This window comes from Neofelis nebulosa, chromosome 9 (genome assembly GCF_028018385.1).
Source record: "Neofelis nebulosa isolate mNeoNeb1 chromosome 9, mNeoNeb1.pri, whole genome shotgun sequence".
NCBI classification, from domain to species: Eukaryota; Metazoa; Chordata; class Mammalia; order Carnivora; family Felidae; genus Neofelis; species Neofelis nebulosa.
Window position 1 is genome coordinate 37,000,363 of NC_080790.1, and position 18,022 is coordinate 37,018,384.

Here is an 18,022-nt window from a genome sequence, read left to right on the forward strand (position 1 = left end):
AGGCTCTGAACAGTCAGCACAGAGCCCAACTCGGGGCTCGAACTCACGGACCGTGAGATCATGACCTGAGCCGAAGTCGGACGCCCAACCGACCGAGCCACCCAGGCGCCCCAAAATGGATTTTTTAGACTCCTTAAAAGTTAAAAACAAAAGTCGTTGTTAAGAAGATGAAAAGATAAGCTACCATTGGGGAGCAAGCATGCGCAAATCATATATTTAATAAGGGGCTTGTATTCATTATACATAAAGAACTCCCAAAACTCAATAACAAGAAATCAAGCAACCCAATTAAAAAACGGACAAAATATTTCAACAGATATATCACCAAAATCTAAGAATTATAAACAAGTAAATGAAAAGGTGCTCATCATTATTGGCCATTAGAGAGATGTAAATCAATATCACGAGATATCACTGTGCAACTATTAGGATGACTACAATAAAAAGGACTGACCGTAATGGGCGTTACGAGAATGTGGAGGAACCGGAACTCTCACACACTGCTAATGGGTTTGTAGAAATGATGGGGTTGTCATTAACCAAATCTTGCCAAACCCCGTTCAAGGAATCACGGCTTCATTTCTTCCCTGCCCAGTTTGCTTTGCACAGGGCCCCTGTAAAGCCAGCTTTCCAATGTCCCACAAGGTCATCTTCCGCAGTAGTGACGTTTCCCCTTCAAGTGAACTGGGGTGGATCTACCTTAGAAACACTCTTGCTGGTTTTTTGGGTTTTTTGTTTGTTTGTTTATTTGAGGCACCAGAGTGTGAATTAGTACCGTGCGTTCAAAACCCGCTGGCCCTCTTTCGGTCTGCTTCTCGGTTGATTTCAGGTGTCTTGAAAGGTGACACGGCGCCGGATAAAAAGAAAGAGAGCAAGACAGAAGGCACCACGACCTTCAGCAATCTCTTGTAGACAATTTTTTGAGGGTTGAATACAACTCTGGGCGTGAGTCAGCTGCTGAGCGAGTGCGTTTCTGTCTGCTTGTGTCTCTCTGCCTTTGCAGTCAGAGGAAGGGCCCCGGCTCAGGCCAGGAAGAATCTGCTCTAAGCTGATAAACCCAAAGCCCATGTGCCAGGAACCCTGTGGTTTTCTGTCTTTGTAAGTTTTCCCCGCGAGGCCTGGGAGGAGAGGACACTCTCTAGGAGGAGGTACTTCCCCGCAAAGCATCGGCCTGAATACCTCCCAGGGGAGCAGTTTGCACACATCCGGACTGTGAGAGCTGCGCACCCAGGGCTGTGCGCTCCATTTCACGGGCTCCGGGCTCCGGACCTGGGTTTTCTCCGTTAAATGTGTGAACTGTAAAGTTCCGTGCCTTCTGGGGATGGGCGGAGGGAGGCAGCCTCTGAGCTGGAGTGGGAGAGGGACCGGCGTGTGGTCCCGTGAGGGTCCAACCGCTCCGAGACTGGCCGCAGCTTCGCAGTGACCGTGGCCGGAGAGCCCCAGACCCTGACAAAGCCAGCCTGCTCTCTCCGCTTTGCCGCCTTTTGCTTTTCCTAAAACAGTTCTGGGGAGTTTCAACATTCTGCAAATGGCCAGCAAAACTCTCTAGAGCTGAGCTCAAATCAATCAAGGTGAAGAAAACGTGCAGATTGGTTTTTTTTTTTTCTTTTTTTCTTTTTTGTTTTAACCCATTGTGGGTGTGTAAACGGAGCTGTCAATCTGGAAGCCCCCCAGGAGCCGGGCGTGCGTCCGCAGAGCTGGGTATTTTTAGTCTGCTCTCTCTCAGATTCCAGCTGGTGGACCCTGAGCGAGCTCTTGTGGGGCTCCTGGCACAAGTGACTTTTCGGAACCTGATGATGCAACCGCAAGGTGGGCTTAGCTCATGCAGCACACAGAGCTGTAGCCCCAGAAGCTCCGAGACAAGCAGATAATACGCAGAAACCCTGTCCAATTTCACCTTAGAAAGAAAGAAAGAAAGACCTCTCAACAGGTTCAGACGCCCGTGTGTGTGTGTGTGTGTGTGTGTGTGTGTAGCAATCTACTAGTAAAAATTAAAATCATCACATTGTGTCACAGGATGGCAGCATATTTTGCTTTTCTTTGGCAATGATCCATGATTGAGCTACTGATTAAAATATACCCTATGAAGTACATGTGTTCTATGGAATGTCTCCCTAAGTATTTGCTGACTTGCCTCTGAATTACACGCCTGGTGAAGCGGACCCTGGCCGGAGGGAATCGCTTCTCCTTCATGCAGGTGCTTTCGGCTCCCCTCTCTCAGGCTGGGATCTGGGCTGCTTTGGGCTTTGTCTTTTGTTCTGGCCCCTGAGCCCAGCACAGGATCTAGAACAGGGAGGCTGTCATTCACATCCACTGGGGGCCCCTTCCTGGTCATCTGTCAGGGGGACAATAACGCTAGTCTTACCCTCCTGAGAGTCTCCTTTCCAGATCCAGTTCATAAAGGATGGGAGAGCTGCTGGAGGCTGCACACTTCAGCTGAGTCCTTTTGCTTTCTGCTCCTTACTTGGCACATCTGTGAGATCAAGGAAAAGGTACAAATTTAGCAGTCATGATTCAGTTATTTTACTTAAAAAAAAGTTGGAGCCATTGTTACAAAACAGAATTAACATTTGTTAATTGTGGCATGGGGGTACTCAGGTGTTTGATAGATCATTCTCTGTTTTTCTGTATCTTTCAAAGTCCTTTGGTCCGATAAATGAAAAGGAAAGAAACATTTTTAAAGGATTTGTATGAAATCTGGTTTCCTCCAGATGGACACTCTCTGGTTCTGTGTACAGGGAAATGCTCAGTAAACCCCAGAGTCCTGAGACTGTAAGGAGAGGCATTAATATTATTCATCACATTTCTGTTCTATACACTGCTCCAGGAATTTACCGATACCCAGCACTAGGCTTCACCCCTACCCACACTCTCCGCTGCGTGAGACAGCCAGCCGTTGGCTCACTAAGCTGTTTTACCTTTCTGGTGGGATAGGAGTTTTCTAGTTGAAGGCACGGGAGTCCAGAATGATGGCACTTAGAATGTTCTGATTCCGTTTCATCCAACCCTCTCCCCTCCCCCGGAACCACCTGCAACCCCAACCTATACCAAACAGAAGCATATACCTGTAGGAACACTAGCTCCTACCTCCAGTCACGAAACATTTGTCTCATATAATGAAATCCCAACTTTTGGGGGCTTAACCAAAACACGTTGCCGGAGAAAATGCACGTTGACATCTCCACTCCTCTAACTTAAAAACAGCCAAACTAAAATAAGTAACAACAACAACAAAAAGTTGTTTCCCACACATTTGCCCTGCTCTTACCACCAGTCTTCAGCCTGAAATAATTTCATGCTTGACTTATTAACTTATGAAAATAGGCACAAAAGGGGAAAAATGTGAACAGGTCCTCAGCTATATTATTAGTCATTGCTACAGCTGAGTGCATTCCGGCACAAAGGCGTGTTATTCTGCCTGAGTACCTCAGTTTTGAACAAAATGTAGCTCACTAATGGGTTATGCCTCATATACCTTTTTGTAACCATTAGGTTGCCATTCTCTGTAATCTATCCTGTTTTTCATTACGGGTATGTTCATTAGGCAGGTGTGCGCGCAAGTGCCCGTGTATGTGTGCGTGCGTGTGCACGCACACGCGCCTGCACGCACACACACACACACACACACACACACACACAAACCCCCTTTTGTTTGTGACTGAAAAGAAAGGTCACGGACTGAGCTGGCAGTCGTTTTGGGGAAACCACTGTCTTGATAAATGCTAATTATCATTGATTATGATAGTTGATCGTTATCATTGATTGTAATGATTTGGAAATCAGGGCTGTGGATGGATGTGAAATGTGGATTCTGACAAACTGGTGGATTGGGGGTAGGAACAGGAGTAAGAAAAGGGAACCCAGAAGCATTCTGGAGAAGATGGAGGTGGGTCGGGGGAGCCTGACCTGTCTTGCCTCAGTCTCTGTTTGTCAGGGGCAGTGCTGGTCTGAAAACATTCCGGGCTGGGCTCACTTGCCAAGTGTTCTCAGGTTTCCAGGCAGTAGCCCCCTTTATGGAAGTTTCTGGCTTGCGCTCAGAGATGTTGCCCCAAACCAGTGTGAGTCACATGAATCAAAGAGCCAAGTTTGGACCTACTGACTTTTGCTTCTGTAAAGCACAGAATTGGTTATAGAAATCAAGGCCTTTGGGTGTTAACTTCTGGATAGACAAAAATACAACAAAAGTAGCAGGCAAGAAAATAATCAGGAGAAAGAAATACAGAAGGGAACTAGAAGAAGCTTGGAGAAGATCAAGGTCCTTCACAGACAAGTATGGTTCATTAGAGCTGTCTCCTAAACAGACCAGAGGTCTGCATGGGGCTGGAGATCCCAGAAACAGGGCCCCCCAGCCCCCACCAATTCTCAGCCAATAAGAGAAGCCCCGGGCACCTTCCCCCTTGATTAGGACAATGGGATTCTCCACCTGACACCTGCCTGGCCAGGAGGGACACTAATTGGGAACCAAATGTGGTCCTTTAACCCCTTTGAAGTGTTCACGAACACTTTGATTTTGTTCTTTCCTCCTCATTAAGACAAACGGGGTTCTACTTTGCCCTGAAAAAATCTGATCTCACCTCCCAAGCCAGCTGCTCATCTTCCAGCTCCTGTGAGGCAAGCTCTGCAAGGCGGGGGTCCCCTCCTGTCAGGTGACAGAAATGCCCACCTTGCCAAAGATCACTCTGGCCGGGCTCTGTCTCGGGGGTCAGCAGATCACACTGCAGTCAGAGCCCAGGATGCATCACCACGGGGTCTCCACTCATGTCAAAACACAAAGGGGCTTGTGGTAACTCTCAACCCAGAATGTCCCGTTAGATACCAGGCAACACAGACGTGATGAGGTTCCCAGATGCCGTGCCTTGTGGAGGCAATCAGGCTGGAGAGCACTCCAGGGAGACAGAGCCTCCCCCCCACCCCCCCGCCCCGCCGCCTCCCCAAAGATCTGGAATCTTGAAAGATTATGAAGCCAGCTTTGCCTTCGCCCTTCTTTTACTGGTGACACACGGGGGCAAAGAGGTGGCAGAACTGGACCTAGAAATGATATTGCTTCTCCCAGCTGGCACTGAACCCCTGAGTCTCATCTGCCATAACACCTCCCCATGCCAAGACCGCCTTCCCTTCTCCCAGTGCAGGGGCAAAGTCAGTGCAAGGGAAACCTGCAGAATGGAGGCAGCTGGAGCCCCGTGGTCTACTCAGAGACCATGAACGTGGGACATGCACCTTCACCTCCCCCCCACAGTGCCAGCCACAGGGGAAACATAGGCCACGGCAACAGAGCTCTGCTCCAGAGGCACACGCTGAGAAAGAGGCCCCGGTGCCCAGTGGGGACACCTCTGGAGATGGCTGCAGGCTGTGGTGGAGTCCTGGGAGGCTGGATGAACTCTGTCAGGTGGGAAATGGAAAGGTGGAGAGAAGAGTGGTTGTTGTTGCTGTTGTTGTTGTTTAGAGAGATAGAGAGAGAATGTGCTAGTGGGTGGGGGAGAGGAGCGGGGAGGGGGGGCGGGAGGGAGAACCCAAGCAGGCTGAATGCTCAGCGCAGAGCCCGACATGGGGTTTGATCTCATGACCCTGGGATCATGACCTGAGCCCCAATCGGGAGTCCGACGCTCAACCGACTGAGCCACCCGGGTGCCCCGAGAAAAATGTTCTTAAGAGCAGAAATTCAAACCTGGGAAAGCATCACCCATCTTATCTCGTTCTGTCACAGATATAATCTCCACAGCCAACAGGCCCAAAGTCCTGCTACGTGTGTGTTTATTTCCTTGGATCCCCACAGATCTCCATCTGCGAGATCAGCATCTGAATTAGACCCTCTCCCCCTGTTTTTATTTTTACCGTCTTTATCACTTTAAGTGTTTAGTTCAGGAGCGTTAGTGAGTACATGAACATTGTTTTACAACAGATCTTACTTAGATCTTATTCATCTTGCAAAACGGAAACTCTACCCATTAAACAGTCACTCCCCGTTCTCCCCTCCGTGCAGCTCCAGACAACCACCGGTCTACTTTCTGTGTCCGTGACTTTGATGACTCTAGGGACCCCATGTATATGGAATCACATAGGATTTGCCCTTTTGTGACTCGCTCATTTCTTCAAGTTCCATATATCTTGTAGCAGGTGACGGATTTTCCATCTTTTTTAGGCTGAATAATATTCCATTGTATGTATACACCACCTTTGGCTTATACAGCCACGTGTTGAAGGACCCTTGGGTCGTTTCCACCTTTTGCCTCTTGTGAATAACACTACTGTGAACACGAGTGTGCAAATACCCCTTTGAGATCTTGCTTTCAATTCTTTTGGCAATGTACCCAGAAGAGGAATTGTTGGATCATATGGTAGTTCTATTTTTAATCTTTTGAGGAACCTCCATGCTGTTTTTCACAGCAGCTGAACCATTTCACATTCCCACCCACAATCGAGGAGGCTTCCAATTTCTCTACATCCTCACCAACACTTGTTATTTTCTGTTGATATGTATATATACATATATCTCCCCCTGGGTGGGTATAAGGTGATATCTTCTTGTAGTTTTCATTTGCTTTTCCCTAAGGCTTAGTGATATTGACTATCTTTTCATATGCTTGTTAGCCATTTGTATCTCATCTTTGGAGAGACATCTATCCAAATCCTTTGCTTTTTTTTTTTTTTTAAAGTTTATTTGTTTCTTTATTTTTTAATGTTTATGGATTTTTGAGTGAGAGACCGAGCATGAGTGGGGGAGGGGTAGAGAGAGAGGGAGACACAGAATCAGAAGCAGGCTCCTGGCTCTGAGCTGTCAGCACAGAGCCCACGCGGGGCTCGAGCTCACGAACTGGGAGGTCACGGCCTGAGCTGAAATCAAGAGTCAGATGCTTAACTGACTGAGCCACCCAGGCGCCCCTCTGCTTATTCTGAAATCGGATTATTTTGTTGCCATTGAGTTGTAGGAGTTTTTTAATACCCCCCTCCTTTTTTTTGTTTTTAGCTGAAAAAAACTGAAGGATTGAAGAGGTGGGTAACTTACTTGCGTGTGCTGTGAGTCGCCCTGCAGCGGGGAGGGCTGGCCCCAGGCGGCAGCTAGAGCAAGCTGTGGGCCCGTCCTCCCAGCCACATGGTCTCGCAGCCAACACTGCCCGTCAAATGCACACCCTGTGTTCACAGCCTGGTGTGCCAAATTGCTGTTTGGAAACGAACAGCAAACTCTGGTTGTGGAGAACTCAGAAGCGTGTAATATCCACTTTAATGACGGTTCCACTCTCTTGTTTTCCCCTCCTCTGAGGAAGCGCAGAGAGAAAAGGCTGTTCATGGAAAAATACATTTAAATGGATCAGTGCCAGGCAGCCCTTTGCACATCTGTTCTTAACAGGTTTCAGCTGAAACTACTGAAAATATACATAGATCTGTTTGCGTGGAACCAGTTAAATCTGATAAGATTACGATTTGGAGGGTAACTCTGGATTTGGTAGTGGGGGAAAGAAAAAACCCTCCACACTTGGTCCCCGCACACGCTCCTAATATTTTACCACAGATGTTGTTGAGGGAATCGGATTTGCTGCAAATTAAAAAGATCTAAATTATTTGAGATTAGTTACAAACAAACTCAAGATGTCCCGACCGCCTTTCTGCACACAATTCCCGCCTCCCCTCCAATCTGGGCTGAGTCCTTTGTTATCAGAGCGGAGACCACAGCTGGGAAATCACTTGTTTCTGAGTAATTCCGTCCTCACTCCCTGCATCAGTTGGTTTAGGGAGAAGGCAGGCTGTTCACACACTGAATGCCCAGTTGTCTTCCCCTGGAGGACACCAGTGGCCCCCAAGGACATGCAGGTAGCAGGGAGGGAGGACAGAATTACACAGGTGCTGTGCTCTTTCCCAAGACTTTCTTACATCGCACCAGAACCACCTTTTGAGGTCATCCCATTACAGAGATGAGAAAACTGAGGCTCTAGGATGATTTGCTCAGGACCACACCAACAGTAAAGAAAGAGGTGCTGTGAAGCTAGAAGCTGTGAGTTTTCCTCTCATCTAAATGTCCCATGGTGAGGGGAGGGGGGCATCTGGGTGGCTCAGTCGGTTGAGCAGCCGACTTTGGATTAGGTCATGATCTCAAGGTGCATGAGTTCGAGCCCCATGTCAGGCTCTGTGCTGACAGCTCAGAGCCTGGAGCCTGCTTTGGGTTCTCTCTCTGCTCCTTCCCTGCTCACACTCTGTCTCTGTCTCTCTCCAAAAGAAATAAACATTAAAAAAAAAAAAATTCCCATGGGGCAAGGCCACAACTCAGATACCCACAGGGCCCAGCAGAAATGGAAGGAGCCAGGGGCCGTGCACAGCTATGAAGCAGCTTTAGCAAATTGATACTGGGGCAAAGGGGAGGGGGAAGAGTGAAGATATCATGGGTGCAGATCTCCTGGATTTGGTAAAGAAAGCCAGAAATCACCAGGTTTTTACCTGTAGGCTCAGGTATTGAAGTCAAACACCTGCCTGCTGTTGTGTGGGATCCCATTGCAGGGACTTTGGTGCCTCCAGAGGCATCTGAGTAGTGACTTGGGGGTCTGACTATCAGGATCCTTGTCTCCTGGTACAGGAGGTGCGGTCACAGGCAAGGAGCACCAAAGCTCAGCACCCTGGTCCCTGTATCCCTCTTCCTCCTCCTCCTTCTTCTTCTTCTTTTAAATTTTTAAGTGTTTATTTGTTTTTGGGAGAGAGAGAGAGAGAGAGAGAGAGAGAGAGAGAGAGAGAGAGAGCTTGAGCAGGGGAGGGGCAGAGAGAGAGAAGCAGAATCCAACAGAATCAGACGGGATCCGAAGCAGGTTCCAGGCTCTGGGCTGTCGGCACAGAGCCTGACGAGCAGCTCGAACTCACGAACCGTGAGACCATGACCTGAGCCGAAATCAAGAGTTGGATGCTTAACCGACTGAGCCACCCAGGCACCCCCACCCCCACCCCGTGTCCTTTCTAAAGCCTTTTCTGATAACTTTGTGGGAATCCTCCCTTGATTCTAGCACGCTGTGAACTGCGTTCATCTATAACCATTGATCTAATCATGTGTCTCCAAAAGACGACATCAGTCTATAAAATGCACCACAGGACACGAGAACCGCAGTCACATGGCCTCAGAAACAATCAGCCCAAATTGACATCTGACAACATCCCCCCGCGGCACCCCCAGGGGCTGGGGCTGTGATTGGTAAGGTTTTCATTCCTGATGGACCCCACGCTGTGAAAATGCACCTATTTTTGTTCATTGAAACTCATTTTTTTTTTTTAATAAGCAGCCCAGTGGAAAACAATCGTGAATGGCAGCTTCATTACATGTGGATTTTTAGAACAAGGAAAATATTGCTCACACCCTATGACCTGTTCAATGATACTGAATTTTAATTAAAAAAATGTTACATGTTAAATTGATGACAAGGAAAGGGCGACACTATGGCTATAAAAGAAATCAGGAAGGCAAATCCTGGTGGACAGATTGTCTCAGTGATCTAGTCAATGTATGTTTGTCTTTGTCTCTCTCTGTTTTTCCATTTGAAAATTTCTGTTCTAAGCGAGAAGGGACATATTCCAAACTCTATAGACTTCGAGTGGGGAGGCTGGTGGGACCAGAGTGGGGTATGAGAAGGGGGGGACTTAATTTGCTCTCTGGGGGCCTCCCACATGATCTTGTGCAACGGATTGGTTGTTGTCCTAGAGGGCCTCCTCCAAGTGGCTGCTGTCCCAGGCCACCATGGAAAAACCCTTTGAAAGGGCCAGTTTCGGGTCATCTTAGCAGGCCTGATAACTAAGAATGAATTATTTTGAAGGGATAGATTAAATGGTGTACGGATGGCCCACTGGACGTTCAGCCCAACCTGAGTGTCACCAATTAGAAGAGAATTTTCTTCTGAGCTGATGCAACACTGGAATGGAAAATCCAGGGGCTGAAAGTATGTCACCGTACTGGGTTTTCAGAAAGGCCGACGGGAGCAAGCGAAGGTGGTCAGCTTCTTCTCCGGTTGGGCTTCCAAGACATGACGTGTCAGTTCATGACCTAAAGCCTCATGAAAGAGTAACTATTTGCCCCAATCACAGAGCCCTGAGATCTGCCCATGGTGGAAGATTCACGCCCAGCACAGCATGTGCAGGAAGGAAGCAACTTCCCTCAGGCTGCTGGGAGAAGCGTGGGTCTTGGGGCTGGGTCGGTAGGGAGGGGGCGGGCAGCAGCCCCACAGTGTGGGAGCTTGAGCGTCTCGTTCCTCCCGAGAGAATAGGTGTGCAGGCGTGCAGAGTTAACCCCCAGCTAGAACAGTGCCTTGACCCTCCCTGAGGAAGACTAGAATGATTCAGGGTCTAGGGTCCCAACCACGGGCACAGAATAGCAAATACAAAGGCCCTGGGACTGGCGGGGCGAGTGCAGAGTGGGCGAACCACAGCTGTAGCACAGCTGGGGTGGGGGGTACTGGCCATGCACTGTGGGGAGGCTGAATCCTGTTCTAAGAACACCCGGAAGCCACTCTCACGTTCCAAGCAGGAGAAGGATGTGGCTTGGTTTTACATTTCCCGAAGATCATGCTGGCTTCTGTCTGGATCAGAGTCTAGAGGGGTAGGAGGCTGGGCTGTGGGCCAGGTGGGAAGCCATGGGACAGGAGACTGAGGGACTGCATTTCACAGGTCGGACCAGCACAGCATGGGGAGGAGGGGGAGGAGGGGGAGGCGGGTGAGGGACGCGTCGGTCCTTGGAGGAGACATCCAGCCCCTGGTTTCCATACTGGGAAAAGGCCTCAATAACCCCCAGCTCTCGGAGAGGTTGTGAAGGTTGAAAGTGGTGCCTGACCCACAACAGGTACCCAAGACTGCGTTCCCATTGTCCCCTTTGTCCCCACGAACACAGCAGACGGCGATCTTTAGCAAGGCTACTTCTGACCCTCGTCCTCGGTAGAGTGGGAAGTAGGGCCTGGGCTGGAAGGGGTGACAGGGCGGGGTCGGGCTGTCCTTTCTGAGAAATCATGTGCCGATCCACAAACAAGATGGCAACGCAACAAACTTCCATGTTCTTGAAAACGTTTTGATGCTTACAAAAAGGAACGATCGCCGTCGTGCCGCCCGACGTGCCTGTGGCCCAGAGTACAACAGGCGAGCCAGACCAGTGAGTGCCCTTCGGGCCAGGATCCCTGTGTCCATCCCCAGCGCTCACACCTGGCGAAGCAGGGGTGGGGAGCGGTTCAAGGTAGCACAATTCCCACTTGCACGCCAAACGCGCACTTCTGGGCTCACACCGTGCCTGGCACACAGTGCCACACTGGAGCATCGTGGTCCTCGTGCTTGTGAAGTTTATTAACAGGGTCATCCAGCCCGACCCTGCGGGGTCTTCCTATGGCTGGGAAGTCTCCCTAGAGGAGGAGGGGCATCTGGGCTGTGTGAAAGATGGGAGGAAGGGGGCCCGATGGGGCCGGGCTCCCTGCTCAGGGTACAGCCTGGAGAAGGACACATGACCAGTTTTCTCTGAGCCAGCACATTTTCCATTCTAAATATAGCCCAAGATGACCCAAGACATCTTCCCCCTCACAAGGAGACTCAAGGTTCTGTATTTTCCCGCGTTTCTGTGACTTCTGAAAGAAGTGAACAGCGAGAGCTGAGGCTTTTACCTCCCATCGCCTGATCCCATGGACCCTGGGTCCTAAGGAGCGATGGCCACCCGCCCTTGAGAGGAGGGCCCGGCCTGGGTGAGGAGCTCTCTTTGGTCCCCAACATTTAGTAGCTACCAAAATATTTTGCCAGCCCTCTCCCTCCAGCAGAGTGAAACAGGGCTTCTATCCACCTAGGCAGGGTCAGTCGTCACGCAGGCCGAAAATGAGAAGCTTTCTGCCACCCTTGTGTTCATCCACCCCAGCATCTCAGAAGTGAGGCCCAGCCTCATGAGTTTTAATTGGACAACAGATTCCTACTTCCCCTAGGAACCTTGCAGCAACATCAAGATGGACCTTTTATCACATTTCTGGAAGGTACAGGATACAAGCCTTTTGGAAAGAGGCACAGGGCTGACTCGTGGCTCCGAGGGCCTTCTCTGCTTGTTTGCAAAGGGGGGCAGGGGATAGTTTTCTGTATCTGAGTGGGGATCGGCTAATTGCTGCACAAGCACTTCTGGGGAAGTTCAAGTTTCCAAAGGCCTGCGGTTAGCTCCGACAGTGCCAGCCGGCGCTTCCCGAACAGGGCGCTTGAGGGCACTGGTGGAGGGGCCTTCCGGGAGACACAAATTGCAGTGGGTATCTCCAAAGGGTTAATGACCAAAGAGTGAGGACGGTCATGTTAAGTTATATATAGCAAACAGTGAGCAAAGCAGGCAAGAGGAAAAAAAAGATAGAAAAAAACCCCATGCATACGCTCCCCTCCCCCCTCTGGCAACCCCCCCCCCCCCCACTCCTGCAACATGGATACGCTCCCCTCCCCTCTCTGGCAACCCCCCCCCCCACACACACACACACTCCTGCAACAACACTATATATACAGACCGCAGATTGGGGCATAGTTAAATTTGGCACACTGAGACTACAGCAAAGAAAGAAAACATATCAAGTTACGCGGAGCCCTATTCAGATTTGGGCCTGGGCCTCACCCGCACAATGCTGGGCAGAGGAGAACAAGGCCACTCGGTGTGTTGTCGAAAAGCGCACCGGGCCAGCTTTGCTTTCCTTTCAGTCATTTGCTGGCCCAGCCCTGGGCAACAGGTTAAGTCCCTGCCCCACAGGTGGAGACAGATAAAACAAACCCAAATGGTGCCATGGGCTGCAGGAAACCTTCCTTTCAAAACTTGATCCATCTCCAAAGAGGAAACACGCAAGGACTTTGCTCTGGACAGTAATCTGTTTTCTTAGGGCAGCTGGGAGAGACCTGGTGGCCAGGGTAAATAGGCAAAGCGGCAGTGGCGGGGTTTTGGCAGGCAGGGCTGCAAGGGCAGTTTGAAAAGACCCCTTCCTACACTCTGTTCCCAACCAAGAGTAAGCTGTCAATCTCATAGGGTGAAGGTGCTCTGGAAAAAGCCAGTGGAGAGAGAGGGAGGCCCTCCCGCAAGGGAGAAAGCTAAGCCACAGGTGCATGCTGGGATCTCCTCCCCCTCCTCCTCCTCCTCCTCCCCCTCCCCCTCCTCCTCCTCCTCCCCCTCCTTTCCTCCTTCTCCTCCTCCTTTTCCTCCCCCTCCGGGCAGGTTCACCTGGCCAGAACCCAGCCCGCAAGTCCGCTCCCCTCAGAGCTCACTGAGCAGGGAGAGAGCAGGCCGGGACCTCTGAAATGCAACCCGGGTGGGTTTCAATCTCCGCGTTGAGCAGCTGGACGGGCAGGCCGGCGGCAGGCAGACTGCCAGCAAAGACTGGCTGAGTCTCTGCTGTATGTGAAACGGGCTCGGGGAGGGTCAGATATGCTTTAGTCATCAGACATTGTCCCTGTCAGCAGGCGCTAGGACTCCCGGAGGAGATGACACAGCCACCGGCTGGCACTTGTCGGCTCGGGCTGCACCGCACATCAGCGGTCATGACGATGCTCCCCGCGTCACCAGGTCTGTGGGTCTTTCCAAAGCCGTGCCATGGGGTCACCCTGTTGGGGCTTCACCTGACCTTAGGTGGGCAGAGCCGGGCAGGGCAGAGCATCGCCGCCATTTTGCAGGGGAAGGAACTGAGGCACAGTGAGGAGGCCGCATCTCACCTGGGTGGGCACAAAGAACAGACCCTTACCCTGGCCCTCCTGTAGGCGTATGTGAGGGGTGGTCTGCACAGGACGGTGGTTCTCACTTCATGTGCCAGAATCTCCTCTACCTGGTGTAACCCACTCTCCTCAAGGTGGGCTTGGGTGTCCTGTCCCAGTCCCAGCCCCAGAAGGGGATGGGTGTCCGGTGATCCTGGTTCACGCCGGGCTCTGCCACGGACCTGACCCCAGTCTCCACCTGCAACACAGGGACAGTGGCGCAAAGCCCGTCCAGAGCTGCTCCAGAGAGTGAGGGACCCAGCACGGCATCTCTCTCCCTGCCTGTGGCTTGACGGGCCCGTGCTCTTGGCTCCCTGGGCAGAAAAGATATGGTAAGAGGTTGAATTGTGTCTTCCTAAGTGTCACGTGTTGGAGTCCTAACCCCCGGTACCTCAGAACGTGACCTCGTTTGGAACTGGGGCCGCTGTAGATGTAGTCAGTAAGATGAGGTCATATCGCATTAGGGGAGGCCCCTAGTCCAGCATGACTGGTGTCTTTATAAAATTTAAAGGGGAAATTTGGATAGAAACACACACAACATAGGGAGAACACCATGTGGACACGACGGCAGAGATCAAGTTGTCGCGTCAATGAGCCACAGAATGCCACAGATTGCCACCCAGCCCCAGAAGCAGGGGGGAGAGAGGTCTGGACCAGATTCTCCCTCACGGTCCTCAGAAGGGACCAACCCCGCTGAGCCCTTGATCTCGGATTTCTGGCCTCCAGAACTGTGAGACGGTACTGTTGTCGATACTTTGCTATGACGGCCCTAGCAGACACAGATGACGAAAAGGCCAAGGTATCTCTGGTTAGTTTACCTTGAAAATGGGCTTTGAAGCCCCTTCCAGCCTTACCATTTATTCAGACATTTATTCTAGGCGTCGTTGTCCGAACAAAGAGTGAAACAGTGCAATTGCAAGAATGCTCCACGAGTGCTCCGTTCCAGAAAAATCCCGCCGGCAAAAAGAAGGGAAGTCCCCTTTCCCTTCTCAAAATCCTAACCCTCCTTTGTTCTCAACAGAAATCATACACTGCGTAATTCTCCCAAAATGACCCCAAGACAGGAGAACCTCTCTTTTCCAACCAAGTTCCAACCAACTTTTCCAACCAACTTCCTGGCCATCCCAACTAGTTTTCAGGAGAAAACTCACTGAAAACTCAGTCGCATGACTATGATGATGAATGCCAGCCAGTCAGGAGCTTGAAGGGTTAGCTCGCTCGGGTAGGGAATTAGGTGACCAGGAGCATCGGCCAACACTCTGCCTTCTGCCCTGACCAGATATGTAGTCCTGACTGTGAAACATCCCCCCACCCCCTTGGCAGGAACTCCTCCTGGCATGGCAGCACCAGTACCCCTGTGCCTTTGGCCTCCCTCCCCTGGTGGCGTGGAGCCCAGAGACACCAACATCCTCTGGGACTAAGGAAGCCCTTCCAGAACTTGCCACCAGCCCCGGAATCCTGGCTGCTCCCCCAGTGATGGAACATTGGACATGGTGGCTCTCAGGGCTGAATTCCGGAGTGCTAACGTGGACCAGGAAGTAAGGCTTATGAGACTTGGTCTTCGAGTGCCCTCCTTTCTCCCTTGCTTTACACCTGAATTTGGCCTCCTGCTCTACATCTGTCCGCCAAATGCCTCTTTTAGCCTCGCTGTTACCCCGCAGCGTCCCATTGTTTATACAAGTTTTTTCTCCTCCGCCAAGAATTTCTTAGTACCTCAATTAGAACGTAGGATTTGGGGAGATTCGTGCTGTCATCCTTCCCCCCACTCCTGCACTTTAGTGATTTGCATGTAGAAGTTACTCAGTCCAGATTTGTTGAAGGTGGATTCAACCTGGATGTCTTCTGTGCATTTACTCTTGTTATCTGTTTTGATCCCAAATCCTTTCCCCGTGTGGTTCTGGAGTTCCTCCTGCTTCAGGGTTTGGTCTCCTCTAGGGATGCTGATATCTCCTAATTTAGACCGAATCTACAGGAATGTTCACTGTAGCTGATTTCCCATCAACTCGGAGGAAAAGAACTCATACATTTTTAGGGCTGAAAGATTCTCCAGAAAGTATTTAGTCCATTTCTTTTCAACGTTTTTTTTTTTTTTTTTTTTTTTTTTATTTATTTTTGGACAGAGAGAGACACAGCATGAACGGGGGAGGGGCAGAGAGAGAGGGAGACACAGAATCGGAAACAGGCTCCAGGCTCCGAGCCATCAGCCCAGAGCCTGACGCGGGGCTCGAACCCACGGACCGCGAGATCGTGACCTGGCTGAAGTCGGACGCTTAACCGACTGCGCCACCCAGGCGCCCCAGTCCATTTCTTAATAAGAGGCCAGGTAACTTGTCCGGGGTCAACTGGTTACGTACGCGACAGAAGAGAGAAGCCAAATGTCCTGGTTTGATGTGAGGTCATTGGTCGTGTGGATGAAGACATCATCTGTATGGCTGGTGTAGGGTGAGTGGGGGCATCACATCGTATCTGTTCCGGAAGTTTCCTCCGTTGGCTCCCGGGCATTTCAGCTTAACTTTAACAGCTTCCAAGTGAGTTTAGACACCTTCATCATGTCTGCTCCACAGGGGTTGCGTGGGGGCAGCTGGAAGACGGACCCACTCCCAACACAATCAGGTCACACAGACGGTGTTCCTAGCAGCAGAGATGGAACGGTCTCCTGTTCCATCTCGCAAATCCACAGATATGACTGACAGGGAGTGTTTTCCACTTAGAGTCATGCAGATCTCAGAGGTAGGTCTGTTTCCAACCACTGAGGAAGCATAAAGCAAAACAGTCTTGTCGGCATAGACATATGCCTCATTGTTTTCAATCTGAACACATGTTTTACATCAAGAGAAGGGCTTGTGGTCGGGGTAGGGGGAGCTGAAGGGAGATTCAAAGGTTCTTCAGCACTCAAAGATCTCAACCTCTTCAAAGTTTCAACCCTCAGAGCTCTTACGATGTTTCATCCCACTCAGCAGAGACGCTTCTCTGCCCACACTCTCAGGTGCATGCGTGGGGACTCGAGTGTGGTCCAGAAGGACGGAGAAAGGTAACAGGATGGTCACCTCACTGCAGATATTTTCCCCAGAGGATGTCATTTCTCCGTTGGGATTTGATGAGCTCCCTAAGGCACATTCACATGCAGAAAGCAGGTGATATCTGGCTGCTAGAGAGGCCGCATCAAGCCATGACGGTCATGGGTACCACGAGCTCACCCTGGAGGGGAATAAGCACCTTCTATCTGGGACGCCAGGCAGGTGGGTGCTGGCCAGAACCAGTGTCAGGGACAACAGGTTGATCAAGAGAAAAGGGAAGGGTTTGCATTCAGTTATCATCACTTTCTAGCCTCAGGGTTCTCAACCGCAAGTTGGAGATATTAATAACTTCCTTCCATGATATTTTTGGGGTTCACCAAATGAGATCATTACCTGTGAAAGTGCTTGGCACAGAGAGATGAGGGGCAGTGCCCTCGACAGGAAGGAATTCCGGCACCCACGCCAGCTCCTGGCTGTCTTCTTTCTGAGATGACTGTTTCTAAGGGGAAGGAGGAGCAAGATGATGCTCCCAACCTGCAGGTCACGTCCAGGCAAGTCAAGTTGGAGTGTAAGAGTACCACGTACACTGGGCCCCAAGTGGTTTGTCGTCAGAGGGCCCCGTGGGAAACAGAGTGGCAGGGTGATGGGGGTGGGGCCAGGAGAGCCCAGCACGAGTCCTGGGGTCACTGCTTGCACTCTTGCTACTTTGGATGGGTTCTTTGCCTCCTTGGCCGTCTATAAATTGGCCCATCTATAAATTGGAGCAGACTACACACAGCATAGGGTCGTGCCAAGGCTCCTGCAGAATGATCCAGGAAGACAGCTGGAAATGACAAGGTGCTGAAACATGTGTGATGGTGTTGTTGTTCTTAAAGGAAGGGAGAAAGGAGGGAGAGCATGAGAAGTGCGGGGGAAGGGATTAGCCTCTATTTAAAAATTTTTTTTTAATTTTAAAATAGTTTTAAGTTTCCAGAAGAGTTGAAAAAAGGGTCTGAAGAGTTCCCACATACACCACATCCAGTTTTTCCTACGGTCCAGCTCCTATATTAGGATGGAACATCTGTCCTGTTTCATAACCAATATTGATAACACTATTGCTAACTAAAGTCTATACTTTCTTCATATTTCGTTTGTTTTGACCAAATGTCCTTCGACTCTAGCGTTCCACCCAGGATCCCACGTTACATTTCGTTGTCAGGTCCCCTTTAGGCTCCAGTTGACTGGGGCAGTTTCTCTGATTTTCTTTGTTTTTGATGACCCTGACGGTTTTCAGGAGTACTGGTCAGGCGTTTTGTAGAATGTCCCTACACTGG

General features: G+C 50.5%; 2 long non-coding RNA genes across 9 annotated transcripts in view; one reads left to right on the forward strand and one right to left on the reverse strand.

Annotated features, from left to right (window-relative positions):
• LOC131484729 (uncharacterized) overlaps positions 1-18,022 on the reverse strand; it is a 151,012-nt gene that overhangs the window by 30,563 nt on the left and 102,427 nt on the right. Inside the window, exon 3 of the long non-coding RNA XR_009248413.1 lies at positions 2,366-2,473. This is a non-coding gene — a long non-coding RNA (uncharacterized LOC131484729). The remainder of the gene's footprint in view (positions 1-2,365; positions 2,474-18,022) is intronic.
• Positions 11,425-17,784, forward strand: LOC131484730 (uncharacterized). 8 transcript variants are annotated; one of them, XR_009248418.1, is made up of 6 exons: positions 11,425-11,960; positions 12,974-13,046; positions 13,402-13,507; positions 13,903-14,024; positions 15,016-15,769; positions 16,009-17,784. It is a non-coding gene; the product is annotated as an uncharacterized LOC131484730 (long non-coding RNA). The 8 variants fall into 8 exon arrangements; XR_009248415.1 differs by having other exon boundaries at positions 13,405-13,507; XR_009248419.1 differs by lacking the exon at positions 12,974-13,046 and having other exon boundaries at positions 11,426-11,960.